Source organism: Aquila chrysaetos, chromosome 3, assembly GCF_900496995.4.
Source record: "Aquila chrysaetos chrysaetos chromosome 3, bAquChr1.4, whole genome shotgun sequence".
Classification (NCBI taxonomy): Eukaryota; Metazoa; Chordata; class Aves; order Accipitriformes; family Accipitridae; genus Aquila; species Aquila chrysaetos.
The window spans coordinates 67782519-67806864 of record NC_044006.1 but is presented as its reverse complement, the minus strand read 5'-3'; the positions used below and the strand labels follow the sequence as shown (position 1 = coordinate 67806864).

Sequence of the window (24346 nt, the reverse complement as noted above, 5' to 3'; positions counted from 1 at the left end):
GTGATGGTGCTTGTCTTCCCAAGTCACCGTTAGGCGTGATGGAGCCCTGCTGTCCTGGAGATGGCTGAACACCTGCCTGCCCATGGGAAGTGGTGAATGAATTCCTCACTTTGCTCGGCTTGAGCATGCAGCTTTGGCTTTACCTATTAAATTGTCTTTATCTTAACCCACGAGTTTTCTCACTTTTACCCATCTGATTCTCTCCTCCTTTCCACTGAGGTGGAGTGAGCCAGGGAGCAGCTGTCTGGGGCTGAGCTGCCTGATGGGGTTAACCCACAACATCTCAAAATGACAAAATGACTCATTACGATAGAAAATCATGCAACCATTCACAGACAGTATAATCAGGTCAGCTTTCTATTTTCAGTGCCTCACCAGGACATAGCAAACAGTTCTTTCAAATGCAGACCTGGCTACAGTTATTCATACTTTGGAGCTGGCCACGAGAATGATATCTTAGACCATACACACCAGGAGTACCAATGCTTTAAGGCCCATAGCTATGGCAGTAAGCTCTATCTATTTTTCTCTAAGATGCTCCTTCTTAGTTTGCTTTTAGCTGTTCTTGCATGAAAGTCTTGTGATTTTCTTCCTGTCAAACTCAAGCAAAGGGGTTAGGAGAATCGTATTTATGTGCAATGAAGTAGAAAGCAATGGTTTGAAAGCAATCACCAGTTTACTGTGGCAGTATGTACTCTATGTTTGCCTGCCAGGCATTATTTTACATTTTGCACAAATATACAGGGCTGAGTGTTCTGTGCAAAGGCTTAACCCCCCTCAAACTGGTAGTTTACAAAATATTTGGGAAAAAAAAAATCTTAGAAAATAAAATACTGACCCAACTGCAGACAAATTTATCTAATATTTGAAACTATAGATTCGATCAAGGCCACACTAGCATAATGCTGATCCCCTCCTGAGCAATGTGCACTCAGATGTGAAGGTTTGTGCCTCCACTGTCGTCCTTCCTCCCTTGAAGACCACATAAGTCCTTCTCTGTGATCGAAGACTCACACAGTCAGTGAAGGGAGCAACATGAAGAGTGGTAAGGAAAACAGATAAAATGAGAAAAAAAATAAGCAAGACAACAAGGTTGGTGAAACAAACCATTACTCTCCTGGCCTCTCTTTTCCCTGGTGTGTCTCTGTTGACTCTGCAGTTGCTGGTCTCTCCAGCTGAACAGGTCTCACATCCTTCCTGTCCTCACTTCCCTGGCTGTCACCAACACTACTCCATAACAGACAGAAAATGACTACTACTGTCCCCAAGTACACGGGCATATGCTTGTTTTCTCCTTTAAGAATCACTCTCCTGTCTGGTACAGTATGGGCTGTATAAGTGATGTGTATGATTTGTGACCTCTTTCCCGTTGTGTAAGGCGGAGGACCCTCTCTACACAGTTTCATTGGAAATCAGTTTAGGCTTTTAGTACATCATAGAGAGGTTTATTTCTTCTCACATTCATTTTAGCATTTACAAAAACTTCCCAAAGTAAGAAGCAGGCCCCAGCTCATTTACAACTCAGAACTTAGCAAACTTTGAAACTTAGTAGAATGAGAGTGATTTATTGAGTTTGCTAGAAAGAAAGAATGGAGTTTCCTGTTCTGCCTTCCTAAATCACCTTTGCAAAATATTAAAAGTGGGCTCCTATTTCTCTTTTGTATGCATGCCTGTAAAAACAACCTCCAAAACTATGAGATTATTTTGCTAGGTTTCAATGTAAACAGAAGAAACAGAACAACCGTAAAGGCCGCACTCAAGCTAAATTTTCTTGACTTCTAAGGGGCTTTAAATTCCCTCTGAATTCAGAGATGTAGTGTGGCGTAACAGAAGGTCCAACAGTGCAGATGCAATGGAAATATGAAAGCATAAGGAATCATTCATGATTCTTTTTTTTTTTTTTTTTTACTCTCAGAGTTACACTTACAAATTTTGGCATTGCAGGGTCTTTTACTATATTTTACAAAGAGCATTCAAAATTCTAAACATTTACAAATGGTTCTCAGCAGGTAATAGAAAGTATTTTAAAATGGCCTTGTAACCTGAATTTTCTGAGTGTCTCTTTGCCTAGGTTTAAGGATTTGACATTTGATCACGGCCGAAAAAAATTGTATGTGATTTTTTAAAATTATACTGTTATGCCTCTATTTAGGTACCTAAGTACTACAACCTTCATGGTCTTAATAAGTGAGAGATGGATACAGTACTACCTGATATGTTCAGAACAAGATGTTGGGGATCAGATCCCTTTTTTTCCCATTACCCCTTCTCTGAATTCCAGTGATATTAACTTACAACTTGTTGTGCTTTCTAAATGCTAGCACAATGAATATTTAGACTGTCTGAAAATAAGAACTATTTTCCAAAAATAAACTGTGGCATGATCAGTGATATCTCTGTGTAACAGAAATAACCAGTATGATCTGTCTTCTATTGTTGAATTAAAAGATTCACACATATGCCTCTGTAAACCACAGGCATACTGAGCAATAGTCTTTTGGAGTGCAGACAGCTTCTGTGATTCTAATATGACAAACAGCAGTACAGTTTCACTATCCCCTCTCTATTTCATAGTACCACAGGAGGAATTCTATATAATAATGCCAAACATTTTTATTATAAGCCTCAATTTAAAAAATATGTCATTTGTTGGATGAAATCTGTCATAGCTCCTTCCTTTCCAGGGCAGCTCTAAAAAAAAGTTTAATCAATTCTATTTAGCCATTTTTAATATCTGAGACAAAAATGAATATGTGACAGCTGTTGCTATTACTACAGATCTTACTTTTTTAGCTTCCGTTTTTCACATTGTGTTCTTTGAAAAAATAGGATATAAGGAGCTTAAGGTTGTGTTTCTGACTTACAAAACTTATTTTTATACATTTATTTTTAACGTTTCTAATGTTAATTAAGACAGGTTGTATGTGTATGCTTAAATAATTATTCAGATATTATTGTGTTTGCTAACTCAAACATGTCTTGACAAGTTAAAAAAGCTGTTTAAGAAGTTCCTAAACACTTGAAAATCATGGGCCTTCAACACACAGAACATGTTTTTCAATATTTTTTTAATATATGTTATGATGAGAACTAAATAGTAAACAATCAAATTAATGTCTTTCACACACGAACAGGCACTAGACATGATGTATTTAATTCTAGTAATTGTAAACTCTATTTCCATGAATGCACATTCAAATCCATCTCTCATTGCTTGCTAGGCTTGTAGTTGCTTTGCAAACAGTTTGCTCACATTAGTAGTAACAAAATTATTTGTCTAGGGCAATGGTTATGGGAATTCTGCTTTGATTTCAGGGTTGTCTGTAGATGAATTTTTTTAAGAATAACTGGAGTCACATATATTTCTATAAATCGGAGTATGCAGATAGTATAAATAAAGAAGTAATGTCTGTATTGATAAACTAAGCAGTGCTAAGGTCCAAGCACAGGCACTGGCACATGATCACCAATTTTGTTAAATGGTTAACATGGCTTCTAAAGAAAAAAAAAAAGGCCAAGCAGCCCTTGGGGGCAGTACAAGCCAGGCACTATTCCCAATAGGCCGTTTAGATGAGAACATTGTATTTTGGAGGTAACAGGATTTAGCCCCCTGAATGTAAACCATGTTGTGTAGGTTGGTATCAGGGCTAGATAATAGTCAGGGACACATTTTATTTACTAATCAGACAGTGTTATTGCTTATAATCAAAATACTAACCCAAACTTCTATTAAAAAATTTTACAGAGGGCATTTTATTCTGGCATTTTATTCTTTACTACCTCTTTTTGAAGCCTCAGCTACAACAAATTCATTTAGCTTCTCAACAGTGTCCATATACACCATCTAAACCTTAAGTCAATGGCATAACAACTTTCCTGTAGACTTACTGCTTCAAATATAGCAAAGGCTTTTTGTTTTTAATTTGGTTTTCTACTCCTTATTCCTCCTCTAATCCATTCTATTTTACCTTACTTATTACAACAATATCTTCCTTTCATTAGCTACACAATTTCATGTTCAACTAATTATCCAGCATGACCACCAGCTCCTTTCAGCATTATTAAACTACTGAGTCATGTCATACATTCTCTAGCCTTACAACTCCGACCTGTATTCTTTGTTTCTGGAAGGAGGAATGATTTTTTTTTTTTTTTTTTTTTTTTTTTTAAAGAAGGGGTCACCTGTGAGAAGGGTTGGAAGCATCTCTGTAACACTTTTGGCAGCTTGTGAGCTTCGCAATTTTTAAAGTCTTTTTTTACATTTTTCAGTAACATGTTTGATCCGGTATTCCCATAAAAATAATACAATTACACTGCTGTCATATATAATGAGTTCAGGTTTGACTTTTGCACTCCCAGGAATGCTAAGCTAGAACTCAAGAGCAGAATTTTGTCAGTCTGTATTGTGCCATGTAAATCTAGTAACTGAGACAAAAAAAATTGAGACTCCAACCCTCCAAAGGTATGTCTCCTTATCACACTTCATTTCCATGAAAACATTCAGATGAACTGCCACCATTACTTCATGGCAAGTTAATTGCTTACAAATAGCTCATACCTCCCCACATTCCCTGAGCCTGGGAGTTCCACAGGACTGAATGAAAATGCTTGCAAATAGTAAAATTTAACAATTCAGTTAATGTTCTGCAAGGGTTTTGTAGATTACAATTTTTTTCCCTATGGACATCATGTTTTAAAACTGTGCACAGATCTGTTATAAGTTTTTTACCATCGGGGCACTTGAATGCTTTCACTGTGGTAATGAAAAGGCAAGAGAAGTTCACTGCTAGCACTAGTGTCACCTGTCATCTAGGTGGCCTTACTAACCAGTAAAATATAAATGTGGATACAAATTTGGGACACTGGACCCCAGAATTCACATACGTTAAGGTGCATAGCAGCCATACTGCTACCACAAAGATACTTTGAGTTCATTCTCTAGTCACTAAATTCCCAGGGTAGGAAAGATTTTACTCTTGTAATCCTTGCTTGAACATGATATTCATACACATTGGACAGTACTTCCAACTTGACAGAAAGGCTTAATTTGTCTCTTCATGTATACCTACATGTATATAAAATATTTTGAGATAGTTCAGTCTGAGTCTTCTGGCCATTTGCAAAAAATTATTTTTGTCTTGGTTTTAGAGGGGGTTTGGGTTGGGGTTTTTTGCCTCTCCTAAAATTTTTGACCACCTCTTGGAGTAGTCTTGAGTCCTTTGATTTCCAGAAGACACATATTATCTTTTTTATTCCTCATATGTATGGTGTGCACTACCACCTTATATGCTCACAATTCAGTACTACGAAGCAAATACAACTTCGTAAGTAAATTGTCTCCTTTTCAGGAATCTAATTGATACAATGTTTTGTCTAAAACCCCTGCAAAATTTTCTTATGGACACAAATTAGTCCAGGAAAAGAATTCAAGCAACTCCGCCCCCCTTTCAAATTGAGAATTCATTTGGCAATTCAATCACTTTTCCAATAATGATATAATTAATTATTACAATGCTTTGCTGCTTAATGTTTATTACAGGATCCCCTTTGAAATTTTTTGTAAACTTCTTGCAACTTCCTGAGTGTTTATCAGCAGAACTGTGTTGTTCTGTACCATGTGTACACATAACATTTTGCAACTTTTCTGAATAGCATTAGAAAAATAATTCTAAATATAAGAATAGTATGATTATATAACACCAGTTCTGTTGATTCATTTTCCAAATACAATTCTTTCTATTTTTGGTATTTCAGAATTTTTCTGCTTACTTTACCCATAGATTTCAGAACTAACACTATGCTTTATTTTTATTTTAAAAGTCACACAGAAATTGCGTAGACTCTAAAATGGTACCAACACTTCATGTTTAGCTTGATCTTACGTAATGCAGAATATTTCTACTAGTCCAAAACAAGTGTTGCTGCATCTTTTTGAGGAGCTGAGCTATGGCATAAAACGTCTTAAGTCCTGTGCAACCACATCTCACAGAATGGAGACAGGAAGGAATCAGAAGAAAAATTATTTGGAGTTCCAATGATTTGGAAATCCTGCTTGGTCCAGAATAAAAAAAGTTACCTATGTTCTGATCCCAGGGTTACTGAAGTCAATGGGAGTCTTTCCAGAGACTTCAGTGGGCTTCATAGGCTCTGCCCAGGCCCTGCTTCTCTGTAATTTTGCATATAATAACAAGCTTCAGAGCTTGAATAAAGGAAACAGGAGCATTTCATTCATATGAAACGTAATAGTTTTAACCACAGTTTTAACACTGCAAACATGAAAGGGTGCTTGCAGGATCGGTGGCTGTACCCTGTTCCCTTCATCTGTCTATATTTGCTGAAGGAAATATTAAATGGCTGAGATGGTCTAAGGAAACTTAGATATGTGGAAGTGCTTTTGAGCCACAGTCTTTAGAGAAGGAATGTGCATACCCCCTAACTATATGCAGTGCTTTTTTTCTAAAAAAAAAAAGAAAAAGAAAAAGAAAAGAAAAGAAACACAACACTTATTTAATTGCCACTTGAGCAGGATTCCCTAGATCTCTAGAGACTTATTGGAAAGAAGGAAAACCTGTCTGTATGTCTGGCCCAACACCTTGGTTCTGTGCTAAACCATTCAAAGGCAACATTATTTCCAAAGTGAATGCAATATAGTTGTCATCTAAAAGGGAAAATGTTCACATAAATAACTGAGATGAAAAGTAGTATGACCTACAGATAACAAATGAAATACGGGGACGATAAATCTTTCCTTTTATGTTAACAAATGAACAAAATTAGCACTAGTCCAGCACTAATAAGAGGCTATAAAACATGCAAATACTAGAAATAAAATATGTCAATTTATTTCTCAATGTGAAAAATTTAGTAAGTGCAAATATCAAACACAGAATGTGTTATTAAGATTGCCCTGAGTGACACACGCATACAGTTCAGCATGTCAAAGTCTGAATTATTTTTATTTTTGTATTCAGGATTGAGGAAATTTGGTGGAACTTTTTAAATTCAGCAATTTGGGATATTCAGAGTTACTATTTCAATGGTAACTGTATTTTAGTTACCCTGCTAATAGCTAACCATGACTTTTGAATAGCATGCCCGGTATATTTAGCAGATATGTCAAAAAAATCCAGATTATTCTTATTAAAGTTAATAGGGTGTTAATAAATTCCTTTTTTAATGAGAAATCTTTTAAGTGATTGCATTGCCATCTGCTGAACATAATGCAGTTATTAGCTAAGATAGAGAAATATATAAATAATTTCTATTACTTGTGAACTATACATAATACGTATCATACATGACATGTAAGATCAAACAATATACAATCTATTTCTCCCAGCACTCTTCAAATCCCATCATTTTGAACAGTCCCAGTGTATAAGTTCCACTTTGGTAACTTGTCATGGCATTCTCTTCCAATTCTGTCCTTGTAAGAAGGTTGTTAGTGAAAGGACAATTAGACTTGAATAGTACAATTGGTTTTGAGCAGGTGATTCCTTACAGAATGCAATGAAAATTAAATCGGTGATACTGGATCAAAACTAATTTATCTTATCCAACATATTATCTTTAACTCTGGATAATAGAAGATGCTTTCAAATAAGGGGTCAGAACCACAGAATGGCAGATGTGGATTTTTTTTTGTTCCTACATTAGCTTTCATCTTGACCATAATGGTTCAAAACTGACAAAAAATGTCGCTATTAATTATGCCTATCCTATACAGCCAATCAGTGATATCTCTAGGAGGTTTATTCAAGCTGCAGGTGACATCAGGATACATCAAAGCTGCAAGCACATCAAGCTGGCTTCATGCCAGGCTAGCTTCAGTCTGTTAGGGATCTTTAGCTCCAGCAATGTGTTAGGTTTGAGAGCAGCTCTGTTCCAGAAACAATTTTGCCTCTTTTGCGTAGCATCACAACTGGCATAATAAGCTGTGTGAGACTGGAGCTAATGCCATGCAAAACACTGTGTTCCTGGAAACTGGAGCTTGGGAAAAAGCTGTACAGAGCCACAGCTGGGTAGCTCTGCATATGATCAGCTCGGGTCCAACAAGGTTTATTAGCTTCAGTTAAGTACTAGTGGTATCACATTATCTCTTTCAGAAACATTTGGATGTCTCTGCTCTATACATGACAGAAGTCTGTTTACTGGAAAGGCTTGTTAATCCCAGAGGAGTGCCACATGAATGCATGGAACCAGCCTGGGTCCAGCACTACATCAGAGCTAACAAGCCAACTTTGAACACGGAAGGCTTTGAAGCACAGGGTAGAGACAGAGTATTTCTGCAATAATTAGCTCAAAGCCAGTGCTGGACCAAACCTGGTCAAGCCTGGCTTGTCATGAACTGACTCAGCGCAAAGGCACTTGGACGTCTCTGCATGCTCCTAATGCATGCGGTAATACCTCCCTTACCCATTTATTTCCACTGCCTTGGGACCCCACTTACTTTAATATAGGATATTTTTTTCTTATTATTGGCTATGCTGGCATTTAATATGATGCACAATGTAATTAATATTTCCCTGCACTTATGACATTCATAATGTCTCCTTATGTAAAAACTCTAATTTTATAATTATTTTAGTAACAAAAGGTACTACTTACTTCCTCAAAGTCATAGCTGTTTTTCTGGCAAGTGATATATCTCCAGTCACTGCACCCTCATAAAATAACAGTAGATCCTATTTCATTCTAAAAGCAAATTTAAGTTTTGTGTATTTATTTTGCATAGATATAAATTATTTTAGATATTACACCAAGACTGGACAAACCTGGGTGAGATAAATCTGATGTACACTTGGAAGCAGACATTAAAACTTTTTTCATGTTACATGTTATGGCACCTGCTCTCGTATTGAAAATACAGTAGCCAGATGACACAAAGTATGAAACGAGTACAAATTCACTCTGTTGTTTTGAATTAGTTAAAAAATATGGAGCTAAGTTTCCTTTGGCAGACTCTGTGCTGAATCAGGCATACAGTTTTCGTGAAGCATAATGCTGGCGTAAACGCATGTCATGTCATATGTCATAAACATATGTCAGTTTACTCACAGGTAAACTTTTTAGGATAAACCTCTATTCCCAGTTGTGCATGAAAATGTAAAGAGAGAACACAGTGAAAAAAAAATGCATTTTGTATCTTAATCTACATCTATACTTGGCAGGCTTTTCTGGTTTTGTTATTAACAGTTATTATACCCACAAGGTACTCACACATGTGAGTACTGGCCATAGAGGGTCAGACCAAAGATCCACCTCCCCACAGTGTACTGTCTTCAACAAACATCCCAGAATGTCTTTAGAAATTCTGCCTGTACTTTTCCTTCCACCTTTTTGTTTATACCCTTACTTTCTCAAGCCCCACCAAGTTGCAGAATTCCTCATCGAGCTCCTCTGAGCGTTGTGGCTAGCCAGCACTGGACGGCCAGTCTGCACGGCCAGGGACATAGCAAAGAGAAGGAAGCTGAAAAGGGAGGAAGGATCCTGGCTGCTGCAGGGTCTACTTCAATCCTCACCATGTCAAGCCTGCAAGGACAGCACCTCCGGGTGGCATGCACTCATTCCTTAGACAGCTTCACGGAGCAGCAGACATTACTAGGTGTTCTCTGCTCTGTGTCCCCCTCTTGAGCCTGGTATTTTCTTTTCAATGCCTGGGGAAAAAAGGAACAGTGAAAGCTTCTCCCTAAGACTCTCCCATCCTCCGTCCTCTGAGTGTTTTCAGCTCAGTGGATTTCCTGAGCCAGTTGTTATTAAGGCTTTGTTCCCTTCCCCCCAGCTTCCGAAATTAAATGCATTGCTGAGATTTTTACTGCAAAGAAAACTATGTTGCTAAATTATGTTCTGATGAAAAATTTCCACTAATTTTCTGCATTAATACTTCTATGACCACAACACAGCCGACCTGCCTCTCAGGAAACACATTCAAATTATTTTTGTTTCAGTGCGGCTGGGAGCAGAGCGCACAGTAAAGTGGGTTGGCACCAACAGCAAGAGACAGCTATCTTACAAAGCTGGATAAAGACTTGAGCACATAGTGGGTGGGTTTGGTTCAGCCAGGAAGATGGTAGAACGTCCTGGAGAAGGCTGTGCTGTGCATTCATTAGCTTAGCACAAGTCCCATAATGGAGAGGACACAACATTCCCTGCTCTACTCAGGGCAGAATTCAACTGATGTTTTCACGGTCCTGAGCCTGGCACCTAGAGCCCACTGGCAATGATGTACTTGTTCACCCATGTGTTTGATGGTTGTACCACTGAACCAAGAGAATGGCAAAAGAGCATGGTAAGAATAAAAGGTCATATCCACACAGGATTGCGTTGCCCAGTATTAGAATTAAAAACAAAACAAACTTTTGAAAAGGAGGAGAGGAGGAGCATCATTTAAAAGGAAAACGGAGACATATTTACCAGCCTGCATGTTACTAGGCAGTGTCAGTCTTCTCACGCACAAAAAGCGTAGTGGACATACTAGTCCCCATCCATACCTTGGGAAACACGGTTAACAGCCAGGCACCTATGGTGTTTGCGTCCCAGCCTTCAGCTGCTTTCTGCTCAGTCATGGTTTGTGTGTCTCCAACCTGCAAGGGATTTCTTTCCCATGAACCTGCCTGATATCCCCTTTCATTCGCGGAAGTAGATTATATTCTTAGTCTGGATGCTGCTTATTCTGGCAAAACTGTGCTTCTGCTTATGCAGCTTCTTCTCCTGCCCTCCAAGCCCCATTCCAAAGGAAGCAAACAGTACCGACAAACCTGCTGTTTACACACCAGTGCAGCAATACTGGCAAAAGCACATAGCACACACACAGCCTGATGTATTCCTATGGTAAGTACTTTCCACTCGAGAGGAAGTAACTTTATGTTTTCTTTCTGACATTGCATTAGTGGTGTGTTTTCGTTCCCCGCAATCACATAAGCAAGCAGATGGCTGGACCCCTCACCATTACACCCCAAGCTGCCGGTTGCAGCTCTACAGACGTTTTTGACAACCACACTCCATCCCCAACCGAGCTACTTCAGCCCGAGAAGTGACCGTCCTCTTCCAGAAACCCAGCTCCCCGCTCGTCCTTCCCAGGGACCTCCCAGGCCGGGGAGGGAGGAAATGCCTGAACGGCCCCGCGGCCTCGCACCGCCCCCAGCCCTCGCCCCGGGGAAGGGGGGGGGGGGGGGGGGCTGGAGAGGGCCCTAAGCCCGCTTTTTTGTTTTAACAAACATTTCCCCCTGCCTATGAGGAAACCCGCCGCTGCCCAGCGCTGGGGGAGGGTGGGATTTCCTTCCCATTGTCTGCCGGGCTCAGCCCTCCCGGCTGCAGCGTTAACTGTTTAGCGCTCCCGGCTCGTGTTCTGCGTGGAAGTTAATGGCCAAAAGGGATCCGCGAAAGGGCTCATACTAGGTACCAAACGAAACGCAGATAAAGGCAAGAATCGGGGCTAACCGAGACCGGCTAGCAGGGCTCCAAACCTGTATATTAATGAGCATTTAAAAGTCTTTCCAATACAGATAAAAATAAGTCAAAACGACCGAAAAATGCATCCTTTTTATCCTTCAGTGTGCATCCTGAAGGCTATATAATGCAAACAGTTACCCAGGGGACCTAATGAGGACATCAAAATATTTCAAAACAAGACCCACGAACACCCATATAAAAGCCATATGCCTGTCTTTCTACACTTGATTTAATTCATTGCCCACCAGTTCAGACAAGGTAAGGTGGGTACGGCTGCAGACACTCCCTACATGTTTGCTTTAGGATACCTTGTTCTTTCCAAAATCAAATATTTGTACCCTGAAACAAATACTTGGAGGCTGTCCAGACTAGCCTTTACAAATATGTAAAGTACAGCACATTGTTGGCAAACAGTAGACTCCAGGTAAAAACCTGTAAGGCAGGCAAACCATAAGGCTTCAACCCTGCATACGCTTCTGCATTGGTGAAACTGCGGCCTAAATATTTATTTGACAGGTCTCTGTGGGTCCTCGAGAGATAAAGGGCTAAAACCTTTTTATACTCAAGATAGCCGAACTTCTGCCTTAAATAAGTATTTACATAGGTAAGGAGAAGACACTGTGGCAGGGTAATAAATCTCTTCGCTAAAGAACCTGAGACTGGAATTGGAGCTTTGTTCTGGAGTTATCACAAATCCCTGCAGCCAACCCAGCTGTAGGGGGTACCTGGCTGGTAGGACTGAAGAATTAAAGACGGTTATGTATGCTGCTAGCTACGCTTCTCCTCTGTTTCCTTCTGGATGCAAAAATCAGTGTGCCTTAACCATGCCAGCTTGAGCAGAACTGTTAGCTTGACTGCATGGTAGAAACAGTAGAAATTATAAGGACCCAAACATATTTTTTTTTCTTATATAAATATAGCTCAGATGCAGTTTGTACAGAGAAGGTTTCAAAGAAACCTAAGACAGCCAAGCCAGCAATATCCCATGGAAACTTGGCATATATTTCTATCAAACTTCTTTTGAAAATTACATGCCTTAATGAAATCAGAGCCAAACATCACAACTAAATGCTTAACATAAGGTAGCCTTTTTGTAATCATACTGATGGTAAATCCCATCATACTTAAAGAATTGCCTGTAAATTTCATTTGTTTTTTATTAATACAAGCAATATCATGCAGTTAAATTATAGTACCACTGCTTGGTAACTGCCCAACCCCTCAAGCACCCTGTGAAAACAGATTACCAGCACTTTATTTCTTATCTATTTATTTTAGATAACATAAAATGTTCTTTCATATTTAAATACATAATAGAAGTAAAGCTTTATCACTGCTGTGCAACTAACTGTTATTTGCATTTTATTTTTTAAAAGAGGACGTAAAGTCCTGATGCAGCAGTCTCAAACAAAATGTGGGTTTAGACACTACTAGAAATCTTATTTACTAAACACACTGGAGAAACTTTCACTGTTCAGTGTGCAAACTCTGTTAAATCTTTGACTGATCAGGCACAATGGATGCATCTTTTTTCACCATTAGCAGTCCAACACTATTTTAGTAATACTAATGACTACTCATATGACTAAAATTATTTGCATGCATAATTGTTTATAGAACTAAGCTTACAGTGTATTTTATTAAAGTATGTCACATTTCTAGTTGAGATTAATTAATTGTGAAGCATGTTACTTTTCCATTAAATAATTCCTGAAGTATTTCAGAAACTTTAGAATGTAATTGCCTAGACATTTATTATTCATAATATTTACCTCACAGTCCGTATAAAACCAGGACAAAATGTACATGTTTTCTTGCTACTTACATATATATATGCGCCCATAAAGTTATACATTTCATATTACTGTATCTCTCCCAATCCTGCAGTGAAAGTGTGTATCTACAGCTTGCAACATATAGCCAACTCTGAGACACACCAGTGATTCTGTATGGTTTAGTTTCTGTTGCTCAAGGTGAGTACCCACTTTCAAAAACGGTATCTGGAATTTCTCCAAGTTGGACTTCATGATAGGAGGGAGGACTCTGCATGTATCAGGGCCAGATAAGCGGCACATTTTTCCTCTGCAATAAGCTAGGGTCCAGACCTAAGAGTATGATAAAATACATATATAATAAATAGTTAAAGATCCGTTTCAAATGTATTATTAAAAAAAAATAATAAAAGAAACAAACAGCAACTCCAGCAGACACCACTAGAGTTCTCCTTCTCCCAAATATCCCTAGCACCATCCTAAACCCTGTTTACCCCAGAAACCTGAACTGTGGACAGACAGAAGAGGAGAGAGAGAGAGAAAATTCAGACACAATAAAACTCTGAGGGGAAAAATATGTGGAAGGAGGAGGCAGCAGCGGCCTGGGGAAGGGATTGAAAAGTTTCCCCTGGCTTAACTTCTCCCCCCCTGCAGCAGCAGAAGCAGCGCCAGCAGCACAAGGTGAGAGAGACTTTTAAGTCTGGGGAGGAGGGGTGTGTGTGCGGCAGGGGGGGGGGGTGAATTTACAGCCCTGTGGATATTTCTGTGTCTGCCTCCCTGGCTTTGGGGTGCGAGAGACGCCGTGTCTCATGCTGGGTGGATTTTTTTTTAATATGATGGAGGATTATAAACATGGCGCCTTAAAAAAACTACAAAATCATGTACACACTGTTCCAAGGAGACGGGGGAGAGGGGACAGGGGAAGGGCTGGGCACCAGGGGAGGGGGCAATCCTGCCCCGCGGGGTGCCATATGGGGAGGGGGGAGCAATTATACTTAATAATAAAATGTGTGGGGCTGCGGGGGGGGGGGGGGACATGGAAGGCGGGATTTTTTTATTATTATTATTATTTCATTTTTCGGAGTGGGCAGGATTATCTGGCAGCCCGCTTGGAAATCGAGGAGGAGAAGGGGACGGCGGCGGAGCGCGTGTGATTATTAAGGGCGATTATTTTTGTCCCCACACCTTCCCCGGTCGGATTTCGGCTGGGAGGCGGCGGCGGGGGGTCCCCCGCGCCCCCGCGCCGAGTTGCAGTCAGCCCGGGGTCGGGGCGGGAGGAGATGGGGTGGGGAGAGGGGCGCAGCAGAGAATCGCTGCCTCCAACGCTCCGCGCGGGCCTGCAGGGAGCGGGGGAGCCGGGGACTCGCGTGAGAGGCGAGGCCGAGCGGGGTGTGGCGCAGCCCGGCCTCAGCCCCGACACCCCCCCCCAGCCCCGCTCTTTTCCCACACGCGGGGCGACCGCTTTGCTCCCTACTCCTCCACCCCCCCCTCGCTTTCCTTTCTCTCACACACACCCCCCCGCCGCCCCCGCATTTCCTCGCTGGGGTGGGGGATGTCTGCTTGGAGGACGGGTCTTGGCCCAAGTAATGGCAGCTGCTCGACAGCGCCGAGTCGCCACAGGAGAGAGACGGCGGGCCCCCGCAGGCCGGCCGCGGCGGGAGAGGGGCCATGACTCCCCTTCCCCGCGGGGGGGCAGAGGAGGGGACGGGGAAAGGGTGAACTTAGAGCCCCAGCCCTCCTCCCCCCCCCCCCCCCCCCGGGCGGCTGCGGGCGGGCTGCGCCACCCCCGCGGCGGGGACGGCCTTACCGCCCGGTTCTGCCGAGAGGGCAGGCGGGGGACGGGGGGCCCCTGGCTTCCCGGATCGCCCTGCTGGCGGAGCGCCTTGTCCCCCGGCATAGCCCCGGGGGGCTTCCTCGCCTTCCCCATCTGCTCCGGGGTAGGGCGCGGGGGTGGAGGAAGGGCTGATTTCTCCGTCTTTCCCCGCTGCGGGCGAGGGGCCTGCGGGGAGCCCGGCTGCCTGCGGGCCGGGGCCCTCCCGCGCCCTCCAGGAACAGCTCGCTCGCTCCCCCCGGCCAGAAAGGGCCCTCCCGGAGCCCCGCCGGACTCGGCGGTTGTATTTCGGGAGGATATGAACTACTACTGAGGGGCTTGCTTTTCGTGTTTTGGGGGGGTGGGGGGTGTCCGAAACCGTGTTTCCAAGTAACTCGCCTCGTTCACTTTGTGAGGTGTTTTCCTTCTCCCCCCACCCGAGGGGCTGTCCAGAGGCCTGTCTGTCTCCTCTCTCTTCTTTTACGGGGGGAACGTATGCAAGTGTAGGTGTGGGGTTTCCTACGGTAAGGATGATGGGGAGCTTCGGCGTGCTTTCCTCACCTTCCGTGCATTTCAGAGGACGGTCCCCCTGTAAGATACTGGTGTTACGGACTTGGGAAACTTTGTGTGTCCTTTGGGGCTTATCCTGAAAACAGCAGACTTTGGGAATTTGCTTTTTGTCTACTGTGAACATGGCAAACAGAACTTTACAAAGGCTAGAGCTGGGGTGGCTTGAGAAGGGGAAAAGGGGTGAAAAACTAATTAATTTGGTGCTGGTTGGTTTTATAATTGTATAATTTGGCATTTTAACACCCTGGAATCTTCTGATTTGTAGGATCAGAATCTCTGTATTGTAGGAGTAATACTATTTGTTGTAGTTCTGAGAAGATCTTAAGGCAGTGGAAAGGATCAAAAGTAGAAAATGCTTCCTTGTCCTAGATATGCTGATTTTTTTGCACTGCTATTGCTATTCTTTGTAGGAAATTGTTTAATTCTTTAGGGGTGATCACTGAGACAGGTGTCAGGAGGGGGGAAGAGTGGGAGTGGAAATGCCAGTTTGTGGTTCAGATTGCAGTCCCTTGGGTTTTCCTAGTCCCTCATCCTTCAGCGTGAAGGACCTGGCATCTCTCCACGTTTTTTTATTATTATTATTTTGTTATCAACCATTCTGAGCGTGCTACAGAAAGTCTTTAGGAAAGTAGACCATTTGCTGGCTGCTGTGTTGTGTAAAAGTGAAAGTACCCACAAAATAATTCCCAGCATGGATTTATGTTTAATGTCAGCTTTTCCATGCCTAAACAAACCCTCTCTGCTTTGACCAGATACTTGTATGGGGAAGGGAATGGCTCATGGACTAGGTAGTACAACAGAGAGCACTTTATCTTTCAGATGGTGAGTTTAGTTTTAATGAGCGGGGAAAAAAGTTACTATGTTGGTGACTCTGTTGATTGTGCTATGGATGTTGGTCTCTGCCATCAAGAAGAGGCATCTGCAACTGATATTTTGTATTGGGTTCAGCACCAAAGGACTGAATGAGAAAAATTACTCTTTCACTCTATCTCCTGAACTGGATAGTGCGATGGAAATGACCTAGTGATGAAGTCAGCTATGTAAGGGGAGTTGTGAGTCAGTGGATGTTGGGTGGGAGTCTTAAGACTTTGGTGGTATGCTAGCAGATGGTCTTCTTCCACAGTTTGGAGCTTTATAGCACTAATTTAACAGGGAAATGCCCTTCATACCAGTTAAACTGGTATAATTCTTTTTTTTTAATCTAAGCAAGCACTTACAGCTATTATTTTTAAATATAAATATATTAAAAAAAATTGAGTTTGTTCACCATGAACTAAAATTCTTAGTAGTTTGTCTTAGTCGTTATGTATTGTGAGCCAGAGCAATACTTCCTAACTTTTCAGGAAAAATTGAACACTACAGAAGTGACAAGAATTTCATTACTGTAATTGCTGTGCACTCAATATGTGACTGCTAGGTCATTTGCTGCAAGCTGGTGCTGTGTGCCCATACTACTTGTAGGTAGTAGGCAGTCTGTATGCAGCTACTGTTCAGGGTGCCTGAGAGTCCTGCCTGTCCTTGTAGCAGAGAGTAGAAGGGACTGTTTAGGAAAGACTTGAGGCTTCTGCAGGGGAAGAGCCTGGATAATCTTTTCAGCCGATCATCTCAAGAGCAAATGAGATGGCGAAAGGCTGTGAAGTGTGCTTGGCATTTCTACCTTGCAGGTAAATACAACCTAGTGGGTGCTGTTAGTGATGTGGTGCTCCTGGAGAAGAAAATGATGTGGATGGACGATGAATTTGGCCTCAAACTCACCTTGAAGTGGCTTAGGCTACATCTAGACTGTTGTGCATTTCTACCAATGAACCACAGCTTGGGGACCACTGAACTGTGCTATCTGCAGTCTCCGCATTAGGATGAAATACTTCAAAAATAAATAGATAAAAGACAATGTTTGAAGATGTTTTCTTAATTTTAGGCATCTAAACCTCTCCATAAATGTCTGCATTGCCTAGTTTGTTAGAAAATTGTCTCATTTCAGACAATTTGAGAATCAGGGGAAATTTTGGAGTTAGGAGACTTGTTCTGGAATTGAGTACCCGACTTCAGTCAACTGAAGTTCACAAATTTTGAACGTACATGTAACTAGTTTTCATAGTTACTGCCTTCCACAGTCTTTCAGAGCATTTAGCTCTGGAAGTAAGGACTTCAGGCAGTGAATGTGTCCAGGATAAAAGTTCTGAAAGAGGGACAGGATGGTGATGATGTCTTCAGTAAACCTCTGATTTTCTTCTTAAATGGCTTTTTAGCTAGCTCCAGAGTGGCATAAGTGTTGGTAAAATAAGTCTTTTATCTGTAATGTAGGTTGTTAAAAATGCTAAGTCAAACTATAAACAAAATTAATCTATGCAAAGTATATGTGGCTCACACCAGTGATGAACTTGGTTCATAAAATGCTGAGTTGCTTAAAATGACTGGCCAGATGCATACAAGAGTTTACTTTCCTGAATGAGGAAAAAAAATTATTTTTTTGCAAGAGTTAGGTCAGAATTGTTTGAGCAATTCTTTTTCCCATGTCTATCCAGTAAATATATACATTTCTTTCAAATCCTGACCACTGATTTTATTAATTGGGGTGGTTTTCCTTTCATGTAATAGGACTTTCTTTATCCATCCTTCTTGCACTGATTGTTTAGCAGCTAATGTCAGATCATGTTCTTCATCTGCAGGGGTTTTTTTGTGTTGGTTTTTGTTGGATTTTTTAGTCTCAGGATGTGATGAACACTCCTGTAGTACTTGTGTAGTACTTGGAGCATGGTGCCCTTGGTAGCTGGGCAGTGCAACATATGTCATCTTTTATATAGCTCATACATTTTAGTCTGTCAATGTTGCTTGTGCTAAATGTTGTGAGCAAAGATTGTTCTTGTCAGGTTCTGGATGATTTTTGATCAGTTGAATGTAAATTTAGCTCATAATTGGGTTATTGTTCTAGGCTTTAATCTGCCAGTTGGGAGAATATAGCCTTCAAAATAGGTAGTTTATAAGGTGAGGTAATGATTCCATTTTGCAGGAATTTCTTAATAAGTTAACTCTTACATTCCTAAAAAAAGTTTTCAGTGATTTTCAGTGCAGTATAAAGATGCAAGTTCAGCAGTGGTGAAAAAGTATCTATACAAAATCTATACAAAATGAAAACAAGTGTGAAAAACTTAAAGCTCAAATTTGTCTTTAAATGGTGGAAAATAACATTTTTCAAAAAACCGCTTAATTCCTGGGTGTAGTGGAGGTAACTGGAAGTAGATTGCTAGACACCAGAGTGGCTGTGTACAGTATAATAAACTCTGTGGCCTCTAGCCTGAACAGGTAAACTTCTGTGGCACACAGAGCTCTCTGATTTCAGAGGCCTCTCTACATGCATCTCCCTGTGACACCAGGGCTAGGTCGAGCCAGTATTTCTTCCATATTTTCAATTCTAGACTTTAAACATAGGTTTATTACCTGTTTAAACCAATGTTTGCCATCAAGTTAATTGAGCAAGCCTGAACTCTGTCTTGTTATTTATTTTTAAGCTGTGAGTATTGAATTATATGAAGAATTTTTTTTTTAGGGGTAAAATTAGACAAATAACTGCATAATGGATTTTTAGCACTATTTTTGTTTCAAAAGGAGTAAATAAGCTACTTCTTCCAACTATACAGCTTCACTGAGTGTCTGAAGTCATGCTAACACACACAGTTGGCTTGAAATGCTTTTTGATGTAAGATGGCTGCAATCAATTTCTTTAAATACACAAGTTATTAAAGGGTGAACTAACTTGAATCATAAGCTATGGTAGAGGCTGATTTTTTCCTTATGTTTTAATAAGATTTCATTCATATTTTTAATGTCCCTCTCCTGTTTTTTTTTTCTCCCTGAGATGAACAGGGTCTTTTAGTCTTGTGGGCAGGCGACAGCAGGCACAGTGGTGATATACTGTGACATGTCCATGAACCCAAGTTAAAGCTCATGGTGTCTAATTTTAGGTCCGCCAGCTTTGGTAATATCCCATCAGAGCCTGATCCTATAGCTGTACCACATAGATAAATCCAAAGTGTAGTTATTGAGAGTTTTGTGTACAAAAAGACTGGGTTTGATTTTCTTCCAATCTCTCATTTTCCACTTCGCTGAAGTGCAGAAGTTTCTGCTATGAAAGCATAGAGACATGTAATTTGAGTTTAAAGTACTTTATTGGTTAAAATGGCAGGACCATAATATTTATAGTTTCAAAATTACAAAAATATTAAAAAATATAAGTGAAATGGTTACTGCTGTACCATCAGAATATCTTTGCATATACCTTTACCCTATATTCAGTGTTAAATTCCAAGGTTAAATAATTACAGAATAAAACATTGTGAATTAATGATTATGACTTCATACAAGTCTCAATTGTAGTATGATATAAAACTAATTCTTAACAAATAATGTTAGCACCAGAGACAGTGAAATCTGAAGTGCTAAAATCCACTTACTCGTTAAAAAATGAAGTCAAGCATACTTACAAAAATACCAGTAACATCCCATTCACCCTTTCTGTGGAAATTGCATTTTTTTGCATGCAAAGAACTGGTCTCACTGTGTTAATTCGGTTTTGTCCATAATAGGATACTATTGATTTGAGATCTAGTAATTTTAAAAAAGGGGAGTTAAACATACTGCTGTTTACCTCTCATTTCTCCTGTGCTTCATTTTCTTTTCCTTTGTTAGTATGTTCAAAATAAACATTAAACCAACTTGCCTTATATTCAAATATATCATTTTAATGCAGCTAAGTTAACTAATGTTTTGGTTAGAGACCATAGGAGTCTGCTAGTAGGTGTAGTACTCAAAAGCAGCGTTTTGGAAAGTGGGTATTTGTACTTTGATCTCGTGCACTTGCAGCATGGCATTATTATCTGGTCTTTTAAAGATAGGTGGATGGGAGTAGCATGCAGTGACTCATGGGATATGGTACTTAGTTCACTAATTTTAGCAGAGCGATTCTTATCTTTCAATGTTAGGTTTTATTGGAACCTTTTGGAAAAGCGGTGAAGTGAAACAAAATGGAGTTGAGAGAAAATGATTAGCAGAATCCCAAAGTAGCTAGAAGTAATATACAGTGAAAAATAAATTAAAAGGATGTAAGATATGTTTATTGCTCAACAAATCTTTGACAAGATCTGAGAGACAAGGGAGCTTTATCTTTCTTAGCATGCTATCATCGTTTTCTATTAAGTCTCACACAACATTCATGCATTCGGTAAGAGAAGATCTCACACTACAGATACCTGTTTACAATTACAGATGCTTCTCAAGTCAGAAACCAAGGAACAGCCAAGTCTGCATTGGCTGTTTGTGCCTTATTACTATTTTCTTGGTGTCATTGCCAGTAACAGAAAACTTCTGAAGAGGAGATAGTCTATGCCTTGCATGACATTGCAGTGCGTGTGTTCACACACACAAATTGAAGTGGAAATTTTAGCTCAAAATGGTGGAGGTTTTGTTTCTTCAGTTTTCCTTTTGGTCGGTTGTTAATTTTGTGATCAGTATCTTCTGAGCTGTCATTGACTTCAGAGACAAGCTTAAACCCAGTGTTTATGCATAATCCCCTCTCCCCAACCAATTACTTAAGATTCAGGTTCAAAATTGTACAAAATCAAAACAAAAGAATTGCTATTTCATAAAATGTAATCACAGGCCACTGATTGTTCACTGATGAAAATTGATGATGTTCACTGCAGAAGATTCATTGTTAACAATAGATTAATATTAAAATAATGATGGAGACCTTGATCATACAAGCACTTGTTTCCCACAGCATAAAAATGCATAGGCCTTGGAGCATACCGATGAATCAGGTTTATTTTCATAAAATACGTTTAAAAATTAAAACTTTATGTACAACTCCAATATTCAAGGAAGAACAGTTACAATTTGTCTTGCCTGAAGAATTTTATGTAATGTTACATTTTTGATTCTTCTACTACAGTATGCAATGTTATGTAGGCATTTTTCATGCCTTTTGAATATCAACAGTATGACTATTGTTATTTTTGCACATGCTAAATTTTACATTGATGATTGTTCCCATTGAAGTTAATACACTTTTCCTACATGCACGTTAGTCTTTGAAGGAATTTACAGTATCTATGAAAAGAACAGAGGAAACATGGGTAACATTTTTCTATTAGTGACTTTTAACATTTGTGTGTATCTTAAATCCTGTATGTTATAGAAAGCCTTAATTATAAATAAAGGGAACTGGTAAAAAAAGAAATACAAAGATTCTTACTGGAAAAGCTGATACCATTATGAGAAGAAAGGTTCATTTTTACATTAGGAAAGCTATAAAACAGATACGTCAGGAAACTGAGGATTGTAACATAGTTTCAAAATTATGCAAATCATGTATGTGAAAGCAAGTTTAATAATCACATGATTTTATTTTCTTTTTTTTAATCACAGAACATAAAATAAAAAGCTGTGAATTTTGAATATTACCTTGACTCATCCTGTTCATTAGCATTTACCTGCAAAATCTAGGAAATCCTTTTTGCTCCGTGCAACGAGTTCAGAAAGAGTAATGTTCTCCTCACCTTGTGCTTCTATTCTTTCTTTGTTATGCAGTTCAGAAATCTCAGAAAACTTTTTTCCTTGCTATATTAATTAAAAGCAAAAAATTGTTATTAGTTGTTTTCACAGGAACCAAACTGGCACCATTTTTAGTTTGATGTAACTATCGTTGAGCCTTAGGATGTTCCTAAGAACTGAGTGCATGAACCTTTTCCCAGGAAGCTGCATGTTTCAGTGTCAGTCATCGTGTGCAAGATGACATTTGAAGATAATACAGCACACTGAATAATTTGGCATTGACACTAACATTTTCTCAATAAAAAAGGAGAATTTTAATTTTTTTCACCAATCAAAATAGCTTTCTGAAAACTTTTCTGGGTCTTGGTAAAATGTGAGGAAGAGTGAGAAGAGATATGCACTTTGCTTACTGGTAACTCAGTGTCTGACCTCTTATCAGTCAGACTGGAATGTAATGTCAGGTTGCTTAAAAGCTGCCATATTAAAATCTTGTTTGTTTGTTTGCTTGTTAAAAAAGATTGTTTTATTTCACTGACATACCTTTTTGAAGGAGTGTGCTGATGCATACCTGGAAGCATTTCAGGCTGACAGTGTTGGAAAGCAAGAAACATGGATACTTTCAAATCTGTAATTGCATCTTTCAGTTTTGTAGGTTTTGTCCTCTTCTTCTTACAGTGACCTGAAGTAAATAGACTTACAGGAAATATTTGTTGTAAGAGATTCTTCCTTTTCCTGCACACTTTCCACTCCGCTGGCTTCCAGAAATCATCTTTATAAAACCTCCTAATTGGAGACATACTCCTAACTTCTCTCTGATTCCAGATGTGGGATCTCCTCTTGTTATTCAACTTGTACCTTTTAGGAAATATGGATTATCAGTCAGGTATCTCCAGGTGCCAGTTTTACTAGGTTTTCTAATCCATGTTGACATTCTTTTTCTCAATAGTTTTAAAAGTTTTATAAAAATAACCCATTTACAAGTCATCCAAGTGTACGCCTAACTTGTGGCACTAATTTCTGAAGATATGTAGGTTTCAATAAAATGGAATTATTTTTGTCCCTTATAGTGACACAGGAAATATTGATAAATATCAGCTAAAGCTAATTGATGGTGCAGATACTTTGAGTACAGGTGCACCAAGGAGCCTAGAAGCAGAATGTGGTTTGCTCTGCCAAGTTCGTGGATAAGCACTTACAGTGATTCCTGGGCCCGTGGGAAGGAATGGTATCCAAATTTCCACTTGGCTCTTCTTACATGAGAACTGCCTTTCTTGATCAAACTAGCATGTCGTATAATCCAGAGTCTTGTCTCTAGCCATTGCCAATCTCAAATGTCTCCTAAAAAGGTGCCAAAATCAGCCAATTTTCTGATGTAGAAAGCAATAGAACACTTTTTTCTATACTAGTTCCCAAACAATAATAATTTAGATCATGTTTTCTGCTTTTACACATACAGAATTTTTATTTACTCCATTTTGGGATGTTTTAAATTCTATTTACTGTAATAACTGAACATTTTAACTAATAATGTTAAAACCTACTCCTTTTTAGGTTAAGCCTCTTCTGTCCACGCCGAATGCCTTGCAGCCTCCCACTGCAGTGCTCTTCTAGCGTTTACCGAGAGAGCTCCTTCCTCGGTTGCAGAAAAGAGCCCTGTATACCTGCCTGTCTGCACAGTATTTGATGGAGATAAGAGACCTTGAGGGGCGAGTTAATGAAAGGCCATAGCAGTTGTCTGTTGAGTGCAAATAAGAGCTGGGAAATGCACGTATGAAAGGAAGAAAGGGAGAGTTTGGCGTGAAATGCGCATTAAGTCAAAGTCAAGGTACACATGTCACAGTATACGTGAGAGAGGACCAGTGTCTTTGCTAACATAATTTGGTGCAGCACTGTTGACTTTAGTGGAGCAATATTAGTTTACACCTGCAGAAAATTTTCTCCTGAATATCTGGGAATGAGAATATATAATGAAGTGTTTATGGGTGAGTGACAGAGAGAGAGAGCGTGCGAGAGCGAGAGTGCATGCACACATTTTCAGGCCTGATTGATTGTATGAAAAAAAATGGAGTTGAAAGAACATTATTTTAAATTAACATTCATTATCTTCACGCGTGAGATAACAGTTCACTTTGGACCAGATCCTAGTACCATTATGTTTCTTGAGCAGAGACTGCTTTTTCCTTGAATGAGGTTA

General features: G+C 39.9%; 1 protein-coding gene across 5 annotated transcripts in view; it reads left to right on the top strand.

Annotated features, from left to right (window-relative positions):
- Positions 1 to 13665: 13665 nt before the first annotated feature.
- The window catches only part of ZMYND11 (zinc finger MYND-type containing 11), a 109496-nt gene continuing 98815 nt past the window's right edge, over positions 13666 to 24346 (top strand). For 4 of the 5 annotated variants that reach the window (XM_030007733.1, XM_030007731.1, XM_030007732.1 and 1 more), the window contains exon 1: positions 13666 to 13904. The gene's annotated coding sequence lies outside the window, so the exon portion shown is untranslated. Of the gene's footprint in view, positions 13905 to 15137; positions 15161 to 24346 lie in introns of those variants that run through there. The other variant, XM_030007730.1, reaches the window with a different exon arrangement.